Here is a 24,671-nt window from a genome sequence, read left to right on the forward strand (position 1 = left end):
TTGCTGTTCGGACAGTTCGATCGGGGGAGGAGGGGTGTAATGGGAATTTTCCAAGTCTTGCTCTCGGTGTCGCCACCCCCCCCCCCCTTGATGCTAAGAAGTCTGAATGACATCCAGCTATCGAGACATCAAGACACAAATTCCCGTCCCCAGGGATCTCTGCTGGGAGTCTAGACGCCGGCTACTTCGCCGGTCCGAGCCTGTTTTCTTACCTGTAGAGTGGCGACAACACCTACCCGAGGGAGTCGCAAGGAGTCTCATAAATGCCATGAACAGAGCTCCTACGTCTTAGCTAAAGCACCCCGAGCAAGAAAGCTCGCCTTTCGGTCCGCCCTTAGAGGCTGCCAGCCGCGAGGATGGGGGAATACAGGCAAAGCCCCCCGAGCGACCCAAACGCCAGGGGCAGAGGCCCAGCTGCGGAGCCCGCCCGCCTGTCCTGCCGGGCCGCCAGCCTGCCGGCGCCCGGCACCGCTTCGCCCCACCCCCGCACAGCCCGGGCGAATCCGCGCCGCGAGTTCCGGGCGCCGGCGCCGCGCCGAGCGCCCCCGGGCCCGCCCTCGTCGCTCCCGAGCCTCCAGCTGTGCCAGCTACGCCCGAGCCCCGGGAGCTCCCAGCCGCCAGCGCGCAGGTGCCCGCGGCCCCCTCGCCCTGCAGGTAGGCGCCGCGCGCGGACGCAGCGGCTCGCGGGGCTCCCACCGGAGCTGGCTTGCCGCTGCCCTGGCCCTCCGTCCCTCCTCCCGCTGGCCCGCGCAGCCAGGCCGCTCCTCGCCCGGCTTGGACGGGACCTCAGCGCCGCGTGGGCGGTGGACTGCCGAGCAGCCCCCGGCCTCCCGCGGACGCCGCGAGATCCGGTGCTGACAACCTGGGCTGCCTGCGGGCGGAGGCAGGGGGCGTGCCCTGCAGGGTGCACCCCGACTCGCGCAGCCACGGGCCCCCCCCTGGGCGTCCAGCGCCGCTTGGGTTAGCAAGCCCCGCGGCATGACAGGGATAGGGGCGCGGTGGCACCAGCATCCTAGACGGACCAGGAAGTGCCAGGTCCCGAACTTCTGCGGCCCTGGGGACGCTGGGCTGGGGTGAACTGCTGGCTGGCAGTGGGGCGTGTGCTCAGAGCCTGTTCTCAGGGCACTCGGGTCTCAGATGCAGGCGTGCCGTCCTCCCAGCGTTGGGTGAGATTGTGTGATGCCGGGAGCCTTGGTGCAGAGCTACCGCGACACCTGTGAATGCTTCTCCTAATCTCGTCATAGTGCTTTCTTTACTTCCTCCATGAAGCGCTAAGCGCAAGTCGATTTTTAAGGACACCAGGAGTTTCCCCGTTTGATCATCCCCTGGGTCTAGTCCCCAGAATGGGGAGTTAGCTTCGCTTTATTGGGCGACCGCTAACTTTAGATAACCCTTTGTGGGCCTCCCAGGGCCTCTGGGAGCAGGAACCCAGAGCACTGCGAGATATGTTAGATGGATTAGATAATGATGGTGCCCTGGAAATGTCCAGGAGAGGAGTCTACAGTTTTGAGCCGTTAACAGACGCCGCATTGATCCACTGCCCACTTGAATAAGCAGCTCTTTCAGAGTTAACTTTGGAGGCGTGCGGACAAGTGTGCGTGCAAGTGCATTACAAAGCCTTTCAGCCTGAGTTTGTAGGCAGCCTGTAAGTGTTTTTCTGGGGGGCCTTTCATTATATATGCTCCCAGCCTGTCTTCTCAAGATCTAGTACAACTCACGATCCAGATAAAAAAAAGTATGCCTTATGAAGACTTTGAGGAGGGCCTGTCTTTTCCGAGAGATTTATGAACCGTGGTGCTAAGGACTGTGTAGGGCTCATTTGGTTTTGCTGATTCACTTATATAGGTAGTGGTGGGGAACCCTGCTCCTTGGAAGTTTCCAATGACTTAGTGGGTGTTCCTTATAGTTCTAAAGTTCATTTACCTTTAGCTGTTCCAGGGTTTGTTTTTTTTTTAAGCTTTTTTTTAGTATGTTTTTATTGTAAAATGTACACCACCTACAATTTCCCATCTTAGCTGTTTTTAAGTGCACTTTTCGTGGCATTAAATACATTCGCGTTGTTTTGCTTGTGTCACCATCACCCAGCCACAAGACACTCTTTTTTGTGTACACCATTTGAATGATTGTATTGCAGCTTTAGTTTTCTTACTATGCAAGGCTTGAGGTTTTCTCATGGTTTTAGAGGAGCAGCTGCTTTTAAAGAGGATGGGTGAAGATAAGCTTGTGAGCTGGTTAGGATTGTATAGAAGAATGCTCAGAGGGTTAGCTATCAACCAAAAGGAATGGCAAGGAAACTGTTGACAGTTTCCTGCCCTGCATATCTAACAGAAACTACAATGGACAGTTTTGTGTCTCCTTCAGCCTGTTTAAATTATGCTTGAGCTTGGGAGGTGGAGCCTTTTCCTTAACTAGAAGTGAGTTTGATCCAGCTGGCTGCTTGGTGTAACAATTTCCTGTCCACCATGGGTATTTACTAAAGATGGATGCTGGAGTATCCAGCAGGTAGGATCTGGCTCCTAGGCTGAGTCACTGCAAGGCCTGTTTTTATGTTTACAATCCTCAAGTCTTAGCACCACAAAATAAAATTTATTTGCTAGGGTGTGGTCAAAAGCTATTGCAGGGTTAAACTGAGAAACATATAACCCAAGTTTCCTGTGAACCCGTGACGTTTTTGATTAGTAAGGGATTTACCCAAATGTGGGAACACATTCCAGTGTGTTTGCTTCCGGAAATTCACAGCGCAGTGTCAAACCTGGATCCCAGATGTGGCTAGTGCAGGGTGATTAAACAATGTCTAACATATAAGTGTTTCACAGAGTCTCAATTTTTTTTTTTCTGTTGTGAAACTCCTAATTTTTAAATTATTGAACAGACTTGGGACAGAATCAAATCAACTGTTTGTGGAGAAATACACACATTACATACACTGTATCAGGCACTATTCTAAGTATTTTACTAATGTGACCATATTGAATGTTCCAAACAACCCTGTTTAGTAGGTGATCTTATTATCTGGATTTTGTAGATGAGGCATTTTGATGCATAGCCAAACCATACAACTGGCACATGGCAGTGCTGGGGTCCCAGCCCAGGCAGTCGGAACACAAGAATTTTGGCATTGGTGTCTCTCCAAAAAGATACAACCTGTGGTTTTATCTCTCTCATAAATGCCCTTTTATTTATTTGTTCTTTTTTTCAGGTTTCTGTATTTCTTTTGGTTCTTGTTTCAGCATAAGTAATGTAACATAATTACATGATACAGCTCCTTTGCAGAAGAGGAGCATGGTTATGTCCAAGGATGGGGGGTTATGTCTACCCTGGGAAGGTCCTGGAGAACCCCCTGCCGGCCAGGCCTTCCCACTTGGCTGTGAGGAAATTGGGACAAAGGATCCTGGGTGTAGGGGCTGGGGAAGCCACAGGTGTATTTGGGAGGGAACAGGTGGCATTTGTCAATGAGGAGGAATGTGTTCAGTATTTAACCATCACTTTGACCACACTAAATAAGGGCCCAAGGTATGTGAGCCGTGGGGAAGAGCAGAAGCTCCCTGGGACTGTGGGCTGCGGAATCCCAGGGCCCTTGCCCAGTTGCACTTATCCCTGTGATCTGGGGATTCCTTCCGGATGAGGGGACTGTCTTATTCTGTACTCAGTTATTTTTTGATCTTTTTGGGGAACTTTGGAAAATTTCTGATGCACAAGAGAAAATTACCAAAAGCCACATGGAAATAAAAATAATTGCATTTAGTCGGTTGGGGGTGGGGAGAGAAATTTCTAAGAGTGAAGACTTAGAAACCTCATATTAAGAATCGGAAAGTAAGGGTTCAGTATTCAGCAGTGACATTTTTGAGTGTGGGCTTTTACTGACAGTACATTTGGATAAGAGGGAATAGGAATAGATACTAGGAAAAGGAAAGCAATTGGGTGGGGGAGGCAGGGGCAGGAGTTGCAGAGACAGCGAACCATTTCTGTGTGAGAAGACCTGGGCTTGGCGTGTTACCTCTAGACAAAGCCATCTAAATGCCAAGTATGTTGAAAATGTTTCCCTTATGTTGAAGCAATCTTAGTGTGGTTGAAGTCATTGCAAGTTAACGATCCGTGGGGGCAGTAAGATACTAGGGGACTCTTGACCCCCTGTGTTAGTCCAATTCTTGTTACTTTACCTAAGATACCCAAGAAGAGGTTCTTTTGGGAAGAAACAGTTTATTACATCTCAGAGTTTGAGGTTACAAGATCCCACAGCCCCATAGTCCTGTGTCTGGTTAGACCATGGTGGAATATGGTGGGTGCGTTGGCAGTGATCTCAAAATGAGCCAGAAAAAAAGAGATAGGAACTAGGCCAAACTTGACCTGAAGCACTCATCCTCTCCTGAGAGCTATCCTCCAAGGGTACACCTCTGGTGACCCACGACCTCCCATCAGCCCCATTTCTCAGACGCCATTGTGAGCTCAATCTCCACCCCTAGCCCATCAACCATTAACATGAAGACATCAGTTTAAACAGTTGCATGAGTTTTGAGATGACAAATCCTACACACCTCCTTGGGATCTTCACAAAAAGCTAGTCTAGTGTGGCTTATCATGCTTGTTTATGATTTCATTGTTTTAAATTAACATGCAATAATTATCCACACTTGTGGGCTACTGGGTAACAGTTCGGTTCACGTATACAGTGCATTCTGATGAAATTGAGGTCATCAGCATTTCTGTCTCCTCAGTTCTTCATGTTTAGAGCCGTCGGGCTCCTGTCTTCTCATTCTCCATAAAATATAGCCTTGACTGTTATGAACTCTTGTCACCCCCGGGTGCCAGTGAACCCCAGAGCCATGCTTTGGTGGTTTGCACTGCCTTTGTACAGATGGATTTTATATGCTCTTCTAGCATGATGTTAGAATCCTGGGTTTGCAGTGAGAAGGTAAGGTCCTTGAGGTGGCCGATTGTGTTCTTGTGTCTGGTACACAGTGACACGATAGATGTGAGCAGAATACAAAGATGAACTTAATGGATAAGGGAAGTGATGTGGTTCATTGTATTCAAGATATACAGATATTTCCAGAAAAGCAGATTATTTAGGGTTAAAGTTCTGTTGCTTATTTGTTCCACGGTGCCATTTAACTCCTGTATTCTTAAAAATAAGTTTATGGGCAGAATAGAGAGTCTGATATTTTGGATTAGCATCTGCATTCATTTCCTTGGTCTTTCTCTGCAGTACTTTTTGCCCACGTGTGTGACAAAGGAGTTCTCTGAAATAAGCTGGCTTAGTAGGCAGCAATGTGCAGGACTGTGAGGATGGAGGAAAATGAAGCCTGTGAAATGCATGGAGTCTGGAACATTGAAATGATCCAATCAGTGTGGGGCATGCATGGTTTCACACACCATCATCCCCTCTCTGGCCCATGTCCAGTAGGGACAGCATTCATGAAAACTAAGCCAACTGAGATTTGTGCTGGGGTATACATTAAGATAAGATCCAGTGGGAATATAGGCAGAGACATTAATTTTGTCCAGGAGGAATTCTTGAGTGGAGTGGGATTCCATGAGACCCAATGAGTAGGAAGTAGGAAGTAGGAAGGCTTCTGGGAGCAGGGCTGGTTACCATCAGACAGTGAATTGTTTGCCGTGGATAGTTGTTCTTGTGGAATACATGTTTTGAGTTCAGCCAGAAATTTGATTTTTTAAAAATTCATAAGCATAGCATTTAATAAGAGAAGCATTCATTACCCTTTACCAGAAGGTGCATCTAGAGAATTGTATCTTTATGTTTTTAATTTTGTTTATTTACTTAATTGAGAGAGATAGGGTGGGGAGGGGGGGAGAGAGAGAGAGAGAACAAGCAAGCACGCGCACACACACATTTCTCTTTACTGTTTGATGCAATGATGATCAGGTCTGGGCCAGAGCCAAGCAAGGGAGCCAAGAATGCAACCCAGTTTCCCACCTGCGTGGCAGAAACTCAATTACTTGAGCCATCACCATACCTTCCATAGTCTGTCTTGGCAGGAAGCTGGAGTCAGGAGCCAGATCTGGGAATTGAACCCTGGGTACTCATCCTAGGGGAATCTTAACCACTGTACCAAACACCTGCCCCTAGTGGTACCTTTTTAAGATGTCATTGGCATTAAGAAGCAATAAGAGGTACTTTCAAGGTGAGTGTGAATTAGCTCATGCCATGTTGCAGAGGTACCCCTGCCATCACATTCTTTAGCATCACATTCAACAGGGGGAGGGTCTCGCCGCACTGGCAGCTTTATAGGGCTGTGCTGAATACACAGATGTGCCTGTGAACTGTGGCTGTAGCACTGACTGGCAAGAACCCCAAGCAGCGCTCTTCACACTCTTGGTTTTGAAAAGTTGGAGTTATTGTTCTCCTCCCCACCCCCACCTTTTCTGAATGAGCTCTTCTATGACACCTCAGGGTGTATAACACTGAAAGCTGCTGGTGACGGTTCCCAGGTGGGCAGTCAGTAGCTGCTTCCTCTGCCTCCCCTCCTGCCAGCTCCTGGTAGCAGGTCCCCCACCCCCACCCCAGCTGGAGCCTGGGGACGCACTGGAGCAGATGAGAAGACACCTGTACACTCTCATTCTAGGGAAGAGAAGACTGAGACCTGGAAGTGGGCAAAGAACGGCAGAAAACTGTCTTTTTAAGGCTTTTGCAAGTGGCACACTCAAGCTGGCTCACCTTGTGATGTTTTAGATTTTTAAGAATTTTGTGAACCAGCCGTGGAAGATGCCATTATTACAAATTAAAATTCCCCAAGGTTAGCTTTGAAACATACATTAAATAAATTAAGTTGAAAGCAAAGATAATAAATAGCCAAATCCATCACTTAGCAATTCCTTTACGTCGAAATTCACTGCTGACCATGCTCTTGAGGTTATTTCTGTCAGTTGTTCCTGTGTGGTGACAATACTGTTAGCGCATCTCTTCCAAATCTGTGTGGAAGCTTGAGACCCACCTGGATGGGATATGGGTGTGGTACGCATTGGCAAATACCCCAGGGAGGGCTTCTCATGCATGCTAAGCTTCATCAACACACTGCTGGCTTTGCCCAGGGATGGGGGTGGGGGGGGTAGGGAGGTAGGAGGGTGGCAGGTGGAGGGGCACCGGCGCTTTTCTTCTCCCTCCTTCATGCTCAGTCTGACCGGTGCAGGCAGACTGTCCAGTCCTTTTCTTTCAACTGTCGCAGTGGCTTGGAATTTGAGGATGTGGTTGTGGTAGAGAAATACATTTAGTTATGCAAGGCTCTTATCTCTTTTCCTATTCGCTAGGGCAGTTACAGATGGTATCAAATGCTGCAGCTCTTAACCATGTTCAAATTAACCCTTCATTCTGTTCTTTCATAGAGATCAGATTCTTTGCCCTCACCTCCTGGGAAGAGCTTGCCCTCCTCCCTTCCCTATCACAGTAATTCTAAGGTCTGACTATACAAAGGCACCTGAGAGCTTACTAAATACAGATTCCCAGGTTTTATCACATACCCAGGAAATTGGGACCCTTGAGGGGTAGGACTCAAAATAGTATTTTGTACATTTCTGTGGGATTTCGGTGACCTCCTCTCCCAACCTCCCCTACCCCACCCTCACGTACCTACTTAGCTCCTCTTTGTGGGCTCTTGCTGCCCAGCCCTGGTACCTGTCTACCTTGTTAAGCCTCAGCTCTGTTGGGTAGCCGGGCCCTGGCCACACTGTGTAAGAGCCTTGATTTTTGTGTTTGGACTCAAAATCTGCTCCTGTGAAATGTGGTTATCAAGAGAATGCTCTTTGCCCAATTCAACTGTCACTCATCCCAGGGCCTATTCCCTCAGGTGGAAGTTGCTTTCTCCTAAGTGCTTGCTTCTTTTTGTTATTTGTGTCAGTGACAAAATGGTCAAATGTTAGCCTTCTTGGAAAGGTTTCAGTTAGAGTTGAAAGCTACCTTGTCTCAGTTCATATTGCTTTGCCTGCTGCCTCCCTCTGTTCTAGCCTTTTAAACATAGGTTTTTTTTTATATTTATTTATTTATTTGAAAAGGGAGAGTTACAAAAAAGCAGAGGCAGAGAGAGAGAGAGAGAGAGAGAGTCTTCTATCCACTGGTTCACTCCTTAAATGGCCACAATGGCCGGAGCTGGGCTGATCTGAAGCCAGGCGCCTGGAGCTTCTTCCGGGTCTCCCAAGTGAGTACAGGGGCCCAAGTCCATCTTCTACTGCTTTCCCAGGCCATAGCAGAGAGCTGGATCAGAAGAGGAGCAGCCGAGACTTGAACTGGCACCCATATGGGATGCTGGCACTACAGGTGGCCACTTTACCTGCTACACCACAGCACCGGCCCCTACAGTTACTTTTTACTAACATTATACTCTTTGAACAGTACTTACTTGAAGCGACCATCCTTCTTTGAGGACAAGGTAAAAATAGGCAGACAGGTAGATGAATGCAGGCGAAAGGAGGAAGAGGGATCTGGAGAAATGTAAAATGCAGATTGATGCATTTGGCATCTAAATAGATATTAGGAATAGCTGCCCACTCTGGCTATGAAGTGATAGATCCTGTAACCAAAGTGAAAATGCAAACAGGTGTATTGTTGATGTCTAGCATTGGTAGTAATCAGAGATAGAAATAAGGAAGACAGAGCCTTAAGCTTTCTTATAGCACTATGTCTGTGTGTGTGTTTGCGCGCATGTGTGTGTACACATATATATCAACTGCTCTTTTTTTTTTTTTTTTTTTTTGACAGGCAGAGTGGACAGTGAGAGAGAGAGACAGAGAGAAAGGTCTTCCTTTGCCATTGGTTCACCCCCCAAATGGCCGCTACGGCCAGCATGCTGCACTGATCGGAAGCCAGAAGCCAGGTGCCTCCTCCTGGTCTCCCATGCGGGTGCAGGGCCCAAGCACTTGGGCCATCCTCCACTGCTTTCCCGGGGCCACAGCAGAGAGCTGGACTGGAAGAGGGGCAACTGGGACAGAATCCAGTGCCCCAACCAGGACTAGAACCCAGGGTGCCGGCGCCACAGGCGGGGGATTAGCCAAGTGAGCCGCGGTGGTGGCCCATCAACTTATACCCATCAACTTATACCACCATTTATTATTTTTTCCTTTCTGGAAGATTATTAAAATTGAATCATACAGTCTGTACTTTAATCATGGGTTATTTTCATGCCAGCACCTACCACTCCGTTTGGGTTTTCTGCATAAAAATGTAAGCTCCATGACAGCAGGGATGTGCCTGGCACACAGTAGGTTTTTGCTAACTACTTGACTAGTGAATGTGTTTCCAGATTGCTCCATAGCTCCGGTCAGTCTGCGTAGCTGTGGGTTCTACACCCATGGACTCAACCGTATACAGATAGCAAGTGTTAAAAAAAAATTGCATCTGTGCTGAACGTATAGAGACTTTTTTGTGCTCATTATTCCCTAAACAAGAAAGCATAACAACCATGTACACAGTATTTTCATTATATTAGCTGTTGTCAAGCAATTGCTTAACCTGCTAAGCCACAATGCTGGCTGTGAACTCAGTACATTTTATTGCTGAGATCAACAATAGGGAAATTTAAAGTTATCTCTCTTCCCAAACCCCTTAGCAAGTCTGTTATCATACAGAGCTTTAGGAACAGGTTTTGTGTTTTTTTTTTTCTCCAAATTTTCCTTAAATAATGTAGAGACTATGAAACAGTATATTTCTTTAAAGCATTGAAAAGTATAATATATAGTAAGTAGCTCATGACATGGCTAGTGACCTGGTTTAAAATGGAGGGAAAATGTCCTCCAAATATTTCGCTCCTTTGCTTCTCTTAATGTTACAGACTTCGTTTTGTGTTTCAGTGGTTGTGTCCTGAGATCCAGTGTCTTTAGGTGCTCTTGTTTCTGTGTCCATTCACAAACCCAGGAGCACTTTAGAGAGTGGTTTTAAGTACAGCGGTTATACCTGGAGGCAGACAACCCGCGTAAGTGGGCCAGAGAGGTGCTGCTCCATCGGCTGTTGGTTGGTGGCTTGGTGTGTGTGGGTTACGTATGCAGCTCCGGTGCTGTGATCTCTGATGCATCGTTGAGGACTCACTCCCATCCTGTGTATAATCCCAGGAGGATCAGCTGATGTGTCCAGGGTTGGGCTTTGGGACCTGGCTGGCCAAGCCTGAAGAGTTTTCTGTTATAACCAAATGAACAGTTAACCATTAATTTGAGGTGTGTTGCGAAGTCATTTTTGTACTGCATGGTAATTAAGCACAAGTTAAGCGTGAAGGATAAGCACTTCACATAACTGATTATAATTAGGAGTATTTTAACACACCGAAGCAAAAATTTGGTTCTCATTCTTTCTCATTTTCCCTTGTCAAACCATACTTATATTGGCTCTGTCTCCTGATTCCACCCAGAATTTATTTCTCCATTAACTGGTTTATTTACTAGGTCATAGGCCCTTACTAGCATACCTTCTATCCAGCAAAGGTTTCCTGACAGCCAGGTTTCCTGGGGCTAAGTGCTCAGGGTGTCTGGCATTTCCCCATGATTTAATATGACCATGTGCTCAATGAGTAGGAATGACTTGAAATGATGGCCATAATTCCACTTGTTTGTCACGGTGCGCAGTCCAAGCTGGTTGGGGACCTGCCGGGAGGCATTGCTTCAGATATGGCCTGGGCTTCGTTCGGCCTTGTGAGTCTCCCTCACCACAGCTTGCAGAGCTGATGTGCAGCCAGGGAGGCGGCACAGCACAGGACGGGGGAGTCTCTTTCGGGACCATCTTGGAGCTGCTTTTTCTCAAAGAATGGGCCTGGAGGTCATTGGTTTTCTTTGGAGTGCAGGTCTATTGCTGAGTGCTGCTCTCCCTGGTGGAGGATGACCCTGGAGAGGATGTTTTAGTAATGGTGATTCCATGAGCACTCCCTGGTCGTGGAGTGCTAGATCGTATCCCACAGTGTGTTAGTTTGTCTGCTTTCATCTTGCTCAACTCCTTTCTTGCCATCGCTGACTATCCAGCAAGATGAATTTACTTATGTTTCTATGGTTTTACAGTTTAAGGGTCAGTGATGCTTATATTTAGTTATCATTTTACAAATGAGTCATGGAAAAATGGAAAAGGGGTTTGCCATTTTTCATTCTCACATGATAGCCATCATGACATTTATAAGGGAGAATGTCACTTAGGGAGTAATAGGCCTTTAAAATGAATAAACCCTGAAAGAATTTACCAATTTCCATCAGTTATAAACCAGAGACCCAAAACAAGTAAGTGGGGGCATTTAAAAACCTTTTCATGTTAGTATAAGCCAGCTTTTTTGTTCTTATTGTTTAGGTGTTTAGTGGGGGTGGGCATTGGCACAGCAGTTAAGTTGCTTCTGGGAATGCCTGCATCCCATATTGGAGTGCCTGGGGTTCTGGCTTTTCTTCAGATTCCAGCTTCCTGCTAACGCACACTCTGAGACAGCAGAGATGGAACAAGTAGTTGAGTCCTTGTTACCCATGTGGGAGACACAGATCGAGTCTGGTTTCAACCTGCTCCATCTCTGGCTGTTGTATGCATTTGGAGAGTAAACCAGTGGATGGGAGCTACCTCTCTATTTCTTTCCCTCTTTCTCTCATTTCTCTTTTGTCTTTCAAATAAAAATAAAATAAATGAATAAAGTTGATAATTTAGTGTTAAAAATTATATAAAAATATATTTGCACATATTTTGATCATATGTGTTAGAACTAAGAATAACCAGGGGCTGGCGCTGTAGTGCAGTGGGTTAAGGTGCTGCTTGTGATGCTGGTATCCCACGTCGGCAGGTGCTGGTTCAGGTTCCAGTTACTCCACGTCTGATCCACTTCCCTGCTCGTGTGCCTGGGAAAGCAGAGGAAGATTGCCCTAGGACTTGGACCCCTTCTATCCACATGGAAGACCCAAGTGGAGTTCCAGGCTCCTGGCTTCAGCCTGATGTAACCTTGGCCATTTCAGCCATTTTGGCCATTTGGGAAGTGAGCCAGTGGATGAATGATCTCTTTTTCTTTGTCTCTCCACTCCCCTTCTCAGTTATTCTGCCTTTGAAATAAAAATAAATAATTTTTTAAAAAGAAAGATATATATATATAAAACATGGGATAAAGGTTTTTTTTTTTTTTTTTTTAAATCAGAGCTACTATGGTGCAACATCCCATATGGGTGCTGGTTCGAGTTCTGCCTGCTCTGCTTCTGATCCGGCTCCCTGCTAATAGCCTGGGAAAGCTAGAGAAGATGGCCCAAGTGCTTGGATCTCTGCCACCAATGTGAATACCTGAATAGAGTTCCAGGCTCCTGACTTCAGCTTGGCCCAGCCCTCATTTTTGTGACCATTTTGGGAATGAACCCGGCAGAGGGAAGATCTCTCTCCCTCTCTCTTTCTCCCTCTGTTCCTCTCCCTCTCTCACCATCTCTCTCTCCTTCTGTCTCTATAACTCTTTGAAATAAATAAATAAATCTTCAAAAAGCTTTCTGAGTTTGCCCCTGAAGCTGTGTTGGGAGTGTAAAGTGAGAAGTGAGAAGAATATACATTCAGTGGCTGATTATTTTTGGTTCCTGCAGGGTCTCTCCTTTCAGACAAAAGGGCTTTTCTAAGGAAGCCTTCTTGCTGACTCAATTAGTTCATCCTTTTGAAGTCATAGATTGAGACTGACCTGATCTGTTATCTGTACAATCTGGCATTATAAAGTAATAAAATGCATTTTCTTTTTTTTTTTATTTTTTGACAGGCAGAGTGGACAGTGAGAGAGAGAGACGGAGAGAAAGGTCTTCCTTTGCCGTTGGTTCACCCTCCAATGGCCTCCGTGGCCAGTGCGCTGCGGCCGGCGCACTGCGCTGATCCGATGGCAGGAGCCAGGTACTTACCCTGGTCTCCCATGGGGTGCAGGGCCCAAGCACTTGAGCCATCCTCCACTGCCTTCCCAGGCCACAGCAGAGAGCTGGCCTGGAAGAGGGGCAACCGGGACAGAATCCGGCGCCCTGACCGGGGCTAGAACCCGGTGTGCTGGCGCCGCAAGGTGGAGGATTAGCCTAGTGAGCCGTGGCGCCGGCCAATAAAATGCATTTTCTATATAGGTGTTTAAGCATATGTTCAAATGGTCCAAAATCTCTGTTAGAAACTTTGAACACAGAAGAACTCCAGTGTGGTAGCCAGGATAGCCTGAGTTCTGGCTTTGCCTTTGCAGTTGACTTGGGGTGACCCTAGGTTATTTTTTCCCAAAGTTCCATGAGCACTCTCATCTGTGTTGGGCCCTGCCTCTGGAGCCAGAGGTGAATTAACCTGGGTCCTGGCCCCTGCTTGCTGGGATTCACGGTTGCAGTCTAGTGCAGCAGTTCTCACACTCGGCTGCCCCCAGAATCCCCTGGAGCCCATCCCAACACAGAGTGCTGCCTCCCCCAGGAGCTTCAGACTCTGTAGGTCTGGGCCAGGCAGAGAATTTGCATCTCTATCAAAGTTCCCAAATGCTGCTGATGCTGCCTGGCTTGGGGACTAGGATTTGAGAACCAGTGATCTGATGGTTTAGCTGACACATCAGTAACCACACTTCAAAGATCAAATACTGTGAACTAACTACAAGTACCATGCGGTGGGGAGCATGGTGTGGAGAGCTGGGGTAAAAGATGCATAAGCCAAAGGTCTGAGACAGCTTCATGGAAGAGGGGAAGCAGGATTTTGAAGAGTGCTTAAAGCTTGGACAGGTAGGCCCTTTTGGGGAGTGACAGTCTCCTGCAGAGAGAGAGGCTAGAACGGACATGGGAGAGCAATGGAGTGTGGCGGAGGAGGGTGTAGGGGAAGAAACAACCAGGAAGAGATGGGATTGGGAATGAGAGGGCTGGAGAGTTAAGCTGAGCTGTTTCTGGGTTTTGGGCTTTAGCAGTAAAGGAAGAGCATGAGCAGAGATGTGCTCAGGAAGGGAAGCTCTGGCCTCCAGGTGACTTGGGCAGAGCAAGAGTGACTTCCGGCGGGCTGGTTAGCAGTGCAGTCTGGATGCAGGAATGGGCTGAAGAAGAGCATGAAGGTGGGAGGACGCAGTCCTGTGTTGCATCTGCGGCAGGAGGCACAGATTGGGGGTGGATATGTTCCTGGGGCTGAGGGGAGGGAAGGTCGAGGGAGGCTGAACCCTCAGGGAGGAGTGATGGGGTGGCTGGATCCTACAGGGGAAAGAGGTTGGACAAGGAGACAGACCTGCTGGGGCCTTGGTTTCTTTAGGAAGGGGCTGGACTAGATGCTTTTCAGGGTCTCTGTATGATGATAATCGATGGTTTGTAGGTGGTTGGTGTCTGAAATATTGTAGAATGTAACTACATACACAGAGGAAGGCTATGTCTACAGGCACTCATATGTTTGTTGAGTGGTTGATCCATGTTAATCCTTAGCTCTGCAATGCTTACATCTGCAAACAGCCTTCTTTTTGAGCTCTTCTTCCTTTTTAGTCTTCTTAGTGTGTTAGCTGCTCTTCTTCCCATGTTATGTACTATGTCAATATTTTTTGGATGTATGTTCTATGTATATAATTTAATGTGACTATAGCAGAGATTTTAAATATCTCTTTGATGGTTTCTCATTTTATTATACCACGCTACACATTGAGATACTTGTACACAGCAAATCTTACTCATTTTTGTCTTCCTCACTGCACTTGTCATGAATAATTCTGAAATGTGGCCAGCAAATGCTTGAGGAGTTGGATTAATTTGCTGAGTAAAAGTAAGTCACTACCTGTTCTTTAGGGAGAGACAGCATGTTTCCTGCGAAAGGAATCATCATTTAAAGGGAAGTGGAAGTCCATGTATCTTGGACTAGAAAGAAAGAGAAAACACCTGTAATTCAGTGGATTTAGTGCCAGAGCTGTTCCTGGGCACTTTAGGGACCAGAAGCAGAAGCCCTAGGAAGCAGCATCGCCTTCAGCTCTGGCCTGAAGTAGCCCAGCCTCTCTACTCCTGGCCTCGGTTTCCTCCTTTGTTGAGATTGTTGCAAGTTGTTGTAACTCTCTGAACACTCTTCTGCAAAGAATTAGAAGCAGAGGGAACAGCATGAGCACAGTACCTGGAGATGGAAGGGAGTGCGTGGAGTATGAGTGTTCTTTGTGACCAGGTGTGGCACATGCAGAAATGGAGCAGGAAGTAGGGTAAGGGTTGGCTTAACAGGGCTGTCCTTACTAAGATAGGGAGCTTGAGTTCTGTCCTTTGATGATAGGGAGTGTCTGGTCTGGAGACGTGTGCCAGCTGCTTTAATTGGAATGCCATCTTGGGAGCAGGAGCCAAGAACGAAGGAGGGTCTGGAAAGGAGGCATCGCCATGGAGGCGGCCATTGCCATAGATGACTGGTTGCTTGATTCCCAGAGATCTTCTGAGAAGTTCTATGTAATGCATCTTGGCACAGTCTGCCCAGAGAGAAAAACATGCTTTCCACTGATTAGAGGCAGCCCGGCTGCTGGGTTGCAAGTGTGTAACTGCCAGGGGGATTCCTGTAGGGGACACAGGAAGCAGCGGTGGAGGAGAACAGGGGAGGGAGGCCCGGTCAGGTGTGTTTGTGTGAAGCCAGTTCGATTCTTCATGGAACTTGCTGCCATAGCTGTGGCAGGGTGAAGAGGTGCGTTTGAGAAGGTTTGCTACCTAAGAGTCTTATTTAAGGGGCTAGTGAGAGATTTTTAAACAATGGAGCACCTAACTGGAAGTGTATCGGGGTCAATATTTAGCAGCCAGCTCACCAAAAAAAAAAAAAAAAGTGTGTGTCTGTATAAGTCTATAATGAATTTTACTGATACAAAGGGTATATAGTGTGTGAGGTGCAAGTGACAACAAAATATACCCTAGTCTTTATCATGAAGTCCTAATTGGCTGGTTGACTCTGAGGGTTTCTGTTGGGTTTTGCTGGTCAACCTGTGGTCACAATGGACACAGGAGTTGACATTGTCCTTTTATAGCATGGAGTTCGGTGAAAGTGAAGGCATATCTCAGAGCTTCAGTTGTTCATAAAAGTATCGTCTTAAGAATCAGTACTTTTTGAATACTAGAATATTTCCTTGTTATTTATTCATGGTTTTACTGCTACAAGCACCACATATTTTATTATCATCTTCTTCATCAGCTTGTTGGGCCTAGATGGTCAACAAAATAAAAGTCAATCTGTGAATTATAGGATTTGTCAGTTTCATGTATAAATACTCCCATCATGGCCATTTCAAGTTGTAGGAAATGGGTGATAGTGTTTCTACATTCAAGTAAAATAGACTTAGGTAACCTCAGGGGTGTAGATACTGTTAAAACGAGATAAAGCAGTAAAGAAGTGATATGTTTTGCATATGTATTGCCTTTGGGCTTAATCTAAGTTATTTCACTGTAAGTTTGATTTGATTTTTAAAAAGATTTATTTATTTATTCATTTGAAAAGCAGAGTTACAGAGAGGCAAAGGCAGAGGCAGAGAGAGGTCTTCCATCTGCTAGTTCACTCCCCAGATGGCCGCAACAGCCGGAGCTGTGCCGATCTGAAGCTAGGAGCTTGGAGCTTCTTCTAGGTCTCCCATGTGGGTGCTGGGGCCCAAGCACTTGGGCCATCTTCCACTGCTTTCCCAGGCCATAGCAGAGAGCTGGATCAGAAGTGGAGCAGCTGGGTCTCAAACCAGTGCCTATATTGGGATGCCGGCGCTATAGGCAGTGGCTTTTACCCACTATGCCACAGAGCTGGCCCCTGTGATTTAATTGTAATCATTATTATGTTTAACAACTCACAAAATTCCTGAACCATTACTAGTTGGCTCTCAGGAACTGGTTAGGAGGCAGCTTGGGACCTCCCTGGAGTTGGGATTTTGCAAGATCACTTAGGTAGCAATCTGGGGAAATGTGTTTGAAGGGAGTCGTCTAGAGTCCGGAAAAGGCGCCTGACACAGAGCTCTAGTAGGGGTGACGAGCAGGAGAGGGGTTTAAGAAATGCCGACAGACTCTGGCAGCTTGAGAGGCCAGATGAAGTCCACTAGCAGAGATCATGCAGATGTCACGTGGCTAGCAGGGCCTTGGGTAACAGTCTCCTCCAGGTAGTCTGGGAGAGATTTCCCGGGTGTTTTCTGAGCCCCGCCCCACACTGGGTATTCTGCTTTGGCTTCCTGGTTGGTGATCTTGGGCCAAAGGGCTTTGTGAGTGAGGTCTGCGCCAGCTGTAGCTGCTGCCATCCTGGAGATGAGATCTACGCCCAGCCTTTGTTTTCCCAAGTTTGCAAATCTGGGCGAGGAGGCTCCAGAAAGATGCTGCAGCCTGTGTGAGTTTTGCAGAAACGTCTCTGGCTCCCTTTGTGCAGGAGCCTGAAGTTGCTGGGTTTGTTTTTCCATGACTCACACCGGCCAGGCAAAAGAGAGCCCTCCCCTCTTCTTCCTGCCGCTACTTGCTGCGGCCAACTCAGCCAGTCTGGAGCTGGGTGTGGAGGGGAGACAGCCCCCTTCCCTCTCCAGCCGGCCAGTCCCCCGAGGCTCACAGAAGCTGTCTGTCTGCAACCACCTTCTGGCCTCAGTCACCCTGCAGATGAATGCCTGGAGGCCGGGAGCCCTCACTCCTCTTAGCAGATGAAGTGAGGCTGCATAGGTTAAAGGAGGGAAGTGACCCCGGGGTCCATGGAGAGGCCAGAAACTGGGGTACAAAGATGGGATGGGGAGTGGCGCATAGGTGACTGAGTAGTAGGGCAGGGAAGGATGGTCATATTGAGATGTGCAGAGAAGTTTAAGTTTGGAACTTGATGTAGTCGGTGCCTGTGGGGCAGTTCAGTATGTAGTGGGCATTCAGGAGAGGAAGAGAGAGGACAGGGACGGTGGTACTGGGAATAGCACAATTGCAGGTGAAACCATGAATGTCTACGAGGCCCTCCTGCCCGCGAAGGTGTAGAAGGTGAAGATGCAGGCAGACAGGTCAAATTCAGAACCCCATGGAACACACTGGAGCACACTGGATGCTGTCAGTGAGCGAGCTGCGTGGGAGACAGTGGCAGTATGCAGGGAGCTCTGGAAGGAAGGAAACAAAGCGGCACAAGCAAAGGGGCTGGGGCCCAAGGATCTTGGGTCATATTGTGGGCGGCTGGACTCGTGGTGTTTCCCAAGTTCACATATCCAGAGTTGGGATTATGATCACTCTCCTCACTTTCTCCTCCATGAGGGGTCAGACCCTGCAGTATCATGAGTGGCTCAGGCTCAGGAAGACAGCTGACACTTCAGTACTGTGTCAGTACTCCAACCTCTTGCAGTTGGTGTGAGAAGAACACAGATTTACTTGACACTGGTATTTCTTACCATGTTTTCCATAGGAATCTCTTCATTTTCCCCTTGGGCACAGGCCTGATATATATATTTTCTCTCCCACAGTGGTCAGCTGCCTGATGTGTGAGGCGGTGCTTCACTGTAATTCAGCAAAACAACAGAGCTGCAGCTGGGAGGGGCCTGCCAGAAGTGCGTGTCACTCCTGACGGTCACGTTCAGGTGGACCCACAGAGCCCAGTGCAGCTGAGCTCAAGGTCGGGCTTTGACAAGAGCATGCGCCTGCACTCAGCAAAAAATAAAGCCCGGCCATGCTGAGGGTTGTTGGTGTGGGGGATCGGGACGAGCCTGACGTGAAGAGGCAGAGTCTGTCTGGAGAGAGGGGAGAGGGAGTTTTCCACAGCACCAGTCTGTCGAATCAGTGGATGCGGATGTGACCGCAGACTTGCCGGATGAAATTCTATGCTCTGGGAACTGAAGTCTGTGGCTTTGGGAAGGCATTTATTGCAGACTCTGAAAACTTTTCTCGCATTCTTTGCCAAAGCACAGAAGCATGGAGACATCAGAATGGGCTTGTAGTGCACCTCTTTGTCTGCCCTAATCCTCTCAAACACCCCGTGTGTCCCCATGCACTTAGCAGTGCAACGAAATATAGCCATCCCTTATCATGGAGCAACTACGATGTGACAGCCTTCTGCTTAGGAAATAGACGCGCTGGGGAGCCAGTTGGTAGGTCAGTTAGGAATTGTGTTTCCGTACGAATGTCAGAGGCCCCTGATGCTGCCTTCATTTCTCATGGGGAAGCATCCCAGAGGCAGTTGGTTGAGAGCTGACCTGTTGGCTCTGGGAATCATCAGCCTTCTCCTAGTGTCATATCCAAAATGGAGCTGGAGCTACAGATGTCACATTTACATTACAGGCGGAGGATGGAGAGAGAGAGGGAGAAAGCCACACCGCCTGCCTGTTCGGGCCCTGTCTCCTTATCCCAGTGCTACCACTGACATCTTACTGATCAGACCTTAGTCACACAGCCATACCAACCTGCAGGTGTTGGTTTTAATTCGCTCCACACCTCTAAATTATTATAAAAATTATTTTTTTAAAAAAATTCATCCATTCACAATCTTCTCTACCCTCGACCATTATTGCAAGACGTCAGGAAAGAACTCTTACAAGTGTAAGATTCTTTTGTGTTTTCTGGATGGTTCTATGCCCAGAGGACAAGTTTGGAATCCCAAGGAACCCCTGTGCACATGTGCTCTCAGCAGTAGTCGCTGTCCCATCATGAATCAGGGTGTACCAGAGAGGCAGAATTAATACGTTGTCTGTGTGAATTGTTTCAGGGAATTTCCTTACTTAGTTGTGGGACTGGCTAAGCAGACCAGAAATCCAGTGAGGCTGGAACCCATGAGCAGGAGCTGAAGCCTGGGGTAACTGTTCCAGGGAGCCCTAAGCCCTCTTTTCAAGGACTTCCAAATGAGTACTGGCCCTGCCCACGTGGGCCTCCCTTTTGAGTAAAGGCAAGTAATCAGTTTGACATCTGCAAATCCCTTCAGAGCAACACGAGGTTAGTATTTGAATAAGTAGGAAAAGATGTGTGTGGTGTGTGTCCATGCGTGCATGTATGTTTTTTGGGTGTGACTGTGTGGGGTGTGTGCATATAATGACTGCTGTCTCCTCCCTTTTTCTAACTCTCTGAAGACAATGTCCCTTGTAGCTGACCCCACTGGAAGCACACAAGAAAAGGAATGCTGGGGAATGTAGTTCAGCCTGGCTGAGTAGACAGATCACACACCATGATGTAGTTGTTTGCATGCAGAGAGATGTAGGGTGCGACAGACCCACTAACACTTCTTCATTTCCCCTATCTGGCATGCGGTAAATGGATGCAACAATTCTGGGTTCAAATGAGGGTCTCGTGTTACTTGTGCTTCTGATGATTTTCTCTTCTCTGTTCTCCTTCTGTTTATCATAGGTAGCTAAGACTTCATTTCTGTGTTTTCATTAGGCGAACCAAGAGATTGGAGGCTCACCTGCCGTTATGAACTCATTGAAGTCGATAGCACTTGAAATTTGTTTTCAAAACTAACTGAAGGATGTCCAAGTTTTAATACCACTCTTTATTGTTCTCATTTGTACTTTTTTCATCTTCTGTATTCAGAGACACTAATGGAATCCTGTGTGAAGCCAACATTAGCTTTTGTAATTAAAATCAAAATTAGTAGCATTGTGAGCATGTTTCTACTCGTGAGACTCAGATGCTAATTAGTCATATCTTTCAGTCTCTTACTACTGAGTCCTCTGTAGTTGTCTGTTTTTCTTACATAACAGCTCTATTGAGATGTAGTCCGCATAGCTAACGTTCACTCTTTAGAGTGTCCAATGGTGTTTGGTACATTCACAAAGTAGCACTTGATTATTACTATCTAATGATAGTGTCTTTGTGTTATTTATTTAAATATAAATGTGTGTATTGAGACAAATGAAGAACTAAAGAAACCTCCATTCTGTTGTCTGAGATTTAAATTCAGGTGAAGACAGAAATAGGTGACTTTTGGTAAGGACAGAGTAGCAAATGTTTCATCTTCACTGTGTGAGGAGCCTTGGCTGAGGACCTTTATGACATGCCGAAGCGTATTCCCCTCAGATGTGGTGTGCAGGCAAGGCTTTGCTTCCTCTGTCCCTGCTCTGCAGTGCTGGGGTCTGGCAGTCCCGAGTCCACGGAGACTGCCTCTGGATCCTGGTGGCCGGCTGAGTGGAGGGTTCGGTAAAGCCTGCCTGATGCTTTGGCAAATGGATTGGGGCCTTCCTGATGCCACCTTAACCGGGTGCTCAGGAGGTGTGAAGCTGCCTGTGCTAACACACACTGCGTGCGGGAACCCACGTCTGGATTTGCAGGTGGGAAGGCACCACGTCTGTGAAGAAGATTCTATGAAAACGTTTGAACATGCCAGGGGAGACCCAGGTCCTCTGGGGCTTGGTTTCATAGCATGGGTGGGGGAAACCACGAAGCTCTTCTAGGAAGTGCACTTGGATTCTGAGAAGCACAGGGAGGGGTGCTGCAGTGCGGGGAAGAGGGGCTGGCGGTTCCCACTGCAGTGTGGTTTGCATCCTCACTTCCTTTGCATCTCTGTGTCAGTATCTCACATCTCAGAGACCTTCCCTGACCAAGCATCTGAAATAGATTCCTGTCTTTCTCTGCTGTTTTGCTCTGCTTTCTGTTTTTTTTTTTTTCCTTGACCTTTCATAGGTCTGGTTATATATTTCTATGCAGCTTCCTCTTTAGCCCCTATTAAAATGAAAGCCCCATTAGAGCAGATATTTTGTTTTGTTTGTTGCACTCTCCCCAGTACCAGGTCTAGGACAATGTCTGGCTCATAGTAAGTGCTAATTGACATTGTTGCATGCATGAATGATCTTAAAAAATGTGCAATTCATAGAATTCTGTTTGTATAATTTCCTTATGTCAGCAGTAATTTTATTAATAAGTACCCCAGATCTTTAGGTGCATATTTATTTGTTAGAGGATATTGGGTAAGACTGATTTCTCGTTGCAAAACAACTGATGAAAATTTGAGTCTGTCTCACATTTTCTGTTCTTAAAACCTCAGTAGGAAGCTGAAGTTAGCAGAAGTTGCGCTAATTGCCCAATTTAACAAGTATGCTGGCCGGCTCTGTGGCTCACTAGGCTAATCCTCCGCCTGCGACGCCGGCACCCTGGGTTCTAGTCCCAGTTGGGGCGCCGGTTCAGTCCCAGTTGCTCCTCTTCCAGTCCAGCTCTCTGCTGTGACCCGGGAGTGCAGTGGAGGATGGCCCAAGTCCTTGGGCTCTGCACCTGCATGGGAGACCAGGAGGAAGCACCTGGCTCCTGGCTTCATATCGGTGCAGTGCGCCGGCCGTAGCAGCCATTTGGGGAGTGAACCAACGGAAGGAAGACCTTTCTCTCTGTCTGTCTCTCTCACTGTCTAACTCTGCCTGTCAAAAAACAACAACAACAACAAAGTATGCTTTCCAGTCTTAAGGCCTCAGTGAGAAAGTGAGCTTCGTGTGAGCAGGGGTTTGTTCACTCCCGGCCACTGCTGGCACGTGGTAGCTGCAGATGAACTTTTGCCTCTGCTCTCTTTAACTGATTTTGCTGCTTTCTTTTCCAAGAAAACAGGCCCCAGGAATGACCTCCCCCCAGGACTCTCAGCCTCCAAACACTATCTGCCCTGCTCTTATCAGCGCCATCCTGCTGGGAAGTTCTTCTCTCTGTGTTTCTTTCTTTTATGGGACTTCTTGTTGGGCCCTCCTCTACCTCACCCCCTTCCACCCCCCAGAATATGGAGCCAGGAATCATCATAAATCTTTCCCTTCATTTTACAGAATTCCCCAGTCTCTCCTAACGTCCAGACCTCTTCTTGACCCGACTTACCTCGTGTCTGCCTTCCCCTTTTGGTCAGTCTGTTTGAGAGAGGCTCCTAGTATATGTCGGAGCTGCCCCTCCCCCTCCTCTTGTCCCCTGGAACAGGAAGGTCACCCAGGGCCTCTGAGTTGTCCACCCAAGGTCTCCTCCCAAGACTCAGCCCATCACTGCTGGCCTCTCTCCAGCCCTGCAGCTTCTACTTTGCGCGCGTGTAGCCTGCACCTCCTGGCTGAAGTCACAGCCGGGTGTCTGACCTTCCTGCCTCCCTGCCCCCTAACCACGCCGCTGGTGACTAAATCCATTCTCAATGGCTCCTTTCTGTTCTCGCCGTGGCCTCTTAGCCCGTGGACAGCTGCCAGTTCTCTGCTGCCCACTCTACAGAGTGGTCTTTCAGAAACACAGATTGCATTCTTCTTCAGCTTACAGGCTTCCGTGCTCCGTGTCACCAAAGACAGGGTCAGAAACTCCCCACGAGGTGTTCCAGACGGTTCTCAGTGTGGCTGCCGTGTGATTCATCACCCATGCCTCCAGTTTCCCACTGGACACGCACACGCAGTGCCCCCACGCCCACCCAGGGCCTGCCCATGCCATGTGCTCTGCTGCTTTGCCCTCTGCACAGGGTGCCTTTCCTCCCTCCCTTGTTCTGGGTTAGAAACAGGTTACACCTTGGGGGGGGGGGTGTCAGTCCTGACCACCCACTTTCCCCATTGCTGACGCAGGTCAGCGCTTGCACCTGTGTGTGTGCTCTGAGTACCATGTTGTGTGGGCCATGTGACTACCAATTTCCTGAGCACAGGGTCTGTCTCATTCGCCCTTGGATCCTCCATGCCTATTGGAGTGTGTTGTTCCAAGTTGCTATTCAGAAGATACTGTAATGAAGCAACAGCATTCAAATAAATAGTCTCATTAACAGAGGCAAACCAACCCTGCTAGTGACAGCAGAGAATTTAAGCTCAAACAGATCGTTAGAGTTGGCAGTGGAAGTGCAGGGACCGAGCGGCAGCCAGCTCTTAGGCCGTCTGAACGTGGAGAGCCACAGGCAGACACGTCAGCGTTCTTTGATCCAGGAATAAGCTGAGTTTTGTCATCATCTTGACAGCACTTTCCTGAGTCAGTGTTGAGGAGACCTGGAAAGCTTGTAGAATGATTCAAGGAGTGTGTAATCAAAGTTCGTTATTTTGTTGTGCTTGTCTCTGTTTTGTCTGTTGGTTTTGGATTGTATGTGGGAGGCTAATTCAGACAGGCTGGTAGACAACCAGAGGCAGTCTGGTTTATGGAAATACCAACGGAATGGATTCAGTTGTAGCAGAGATCCAGGAATCCCATGCCCGAAGGAAACATTCCACCCTGCGCTCTCTGTGCTGTCAGCCAGGGAACCTGGCTGGCTTTCTCAGCCGTTAGTAAACTGATAATCTTGTTTCTGTCTCTAATCACCCTTCTCATCCGTTGACAGGCATCCTCCTTTTAGTCCTGACCAAAAGAAAATGCACATGTACTCACAAAAACAAATGTTCATTTTGTTCTTGAGGTTAATAAACAAAATGGTTTTTTTTTTTTTTTAATCTTCCTTTTTTGAAAAGCCAAATTGTTGCTGGTATTTTCTACATTTTGTGAAGTTATCAGGGAAGAAACATTCCCTTCTCCTAATTGAGAATTCAGGGATAACAGGCTTGCTGCTTCACAGGTGGTGCCTGTCCTTCAACTTGTATCAAACTTCCTTGTTGACATTTCCCCACCCGTACACACCACATTATAAACACTGGCAGCAGCAAGATGGCCTCTGTTTTCTTTTCAGGGGATGGTGACATATGAGTGAGTTATGACATGTATTTTGCATTCCTCTCCTGGCACACAACCCCCTGACCTTTCCTCTGAGGTTAATGTTGCAGTCAGCAGGGTTTTCAGGGGAGCTGTGATCTGCACAACCAACGCTTGCAAGGTAAGAAGAGCACTGGCCACTTGGGGGCACCCAGGTATGTATTTATTGGAAAAAATGCAGGCATTGCTCTGGGAAAGTACCAAGATCTCAAGAGAAAAAGGTGGAAATACTCAGTACAGTTAGCTCATTCCAACAT

The 24,671-nt window shown here is 47.6% G+C and overlaps 1 protein-coding gene across 5 annotated transcripts in view; it reads left to right on the plus strand.

Moving 5' to 3' along the window:
• Nucleotides 1-514: 514 nt before the first annotated feature.
• Nucleotides 515-24,671, plus strand: part of PLD1 (phospholipase D1) — a 244,843-nt gene continuing 220,686 nt past the window's right edge. For all 5 annotated transcript variants that reach the window (XR_011388052.1, XR_011388054.1, XM_070072511.1 and 2 more), the window contains exon 1: nucleotides 515-654. The gene's annotated coding sequence lies outside the window, so the exon portion shown is untranslated. The remainder of the gene's footprint in view (nucleotides 655-24,671) is intronic.

This window comes from Oryctolagus cuniculus, chromosome 4 (assembly GCF_964237555.1).
Source record: "Oryctolagus cuniculus chromosome 4, mOryCun1.1, whole genome shotgun sequence".
Lineage (NCBI taxonomy): Eukaryota > Metazoa > Chordata > Mammalia > Lagomorpha > Leporidae > Oryctolagus > Oryctolagus cuniculus.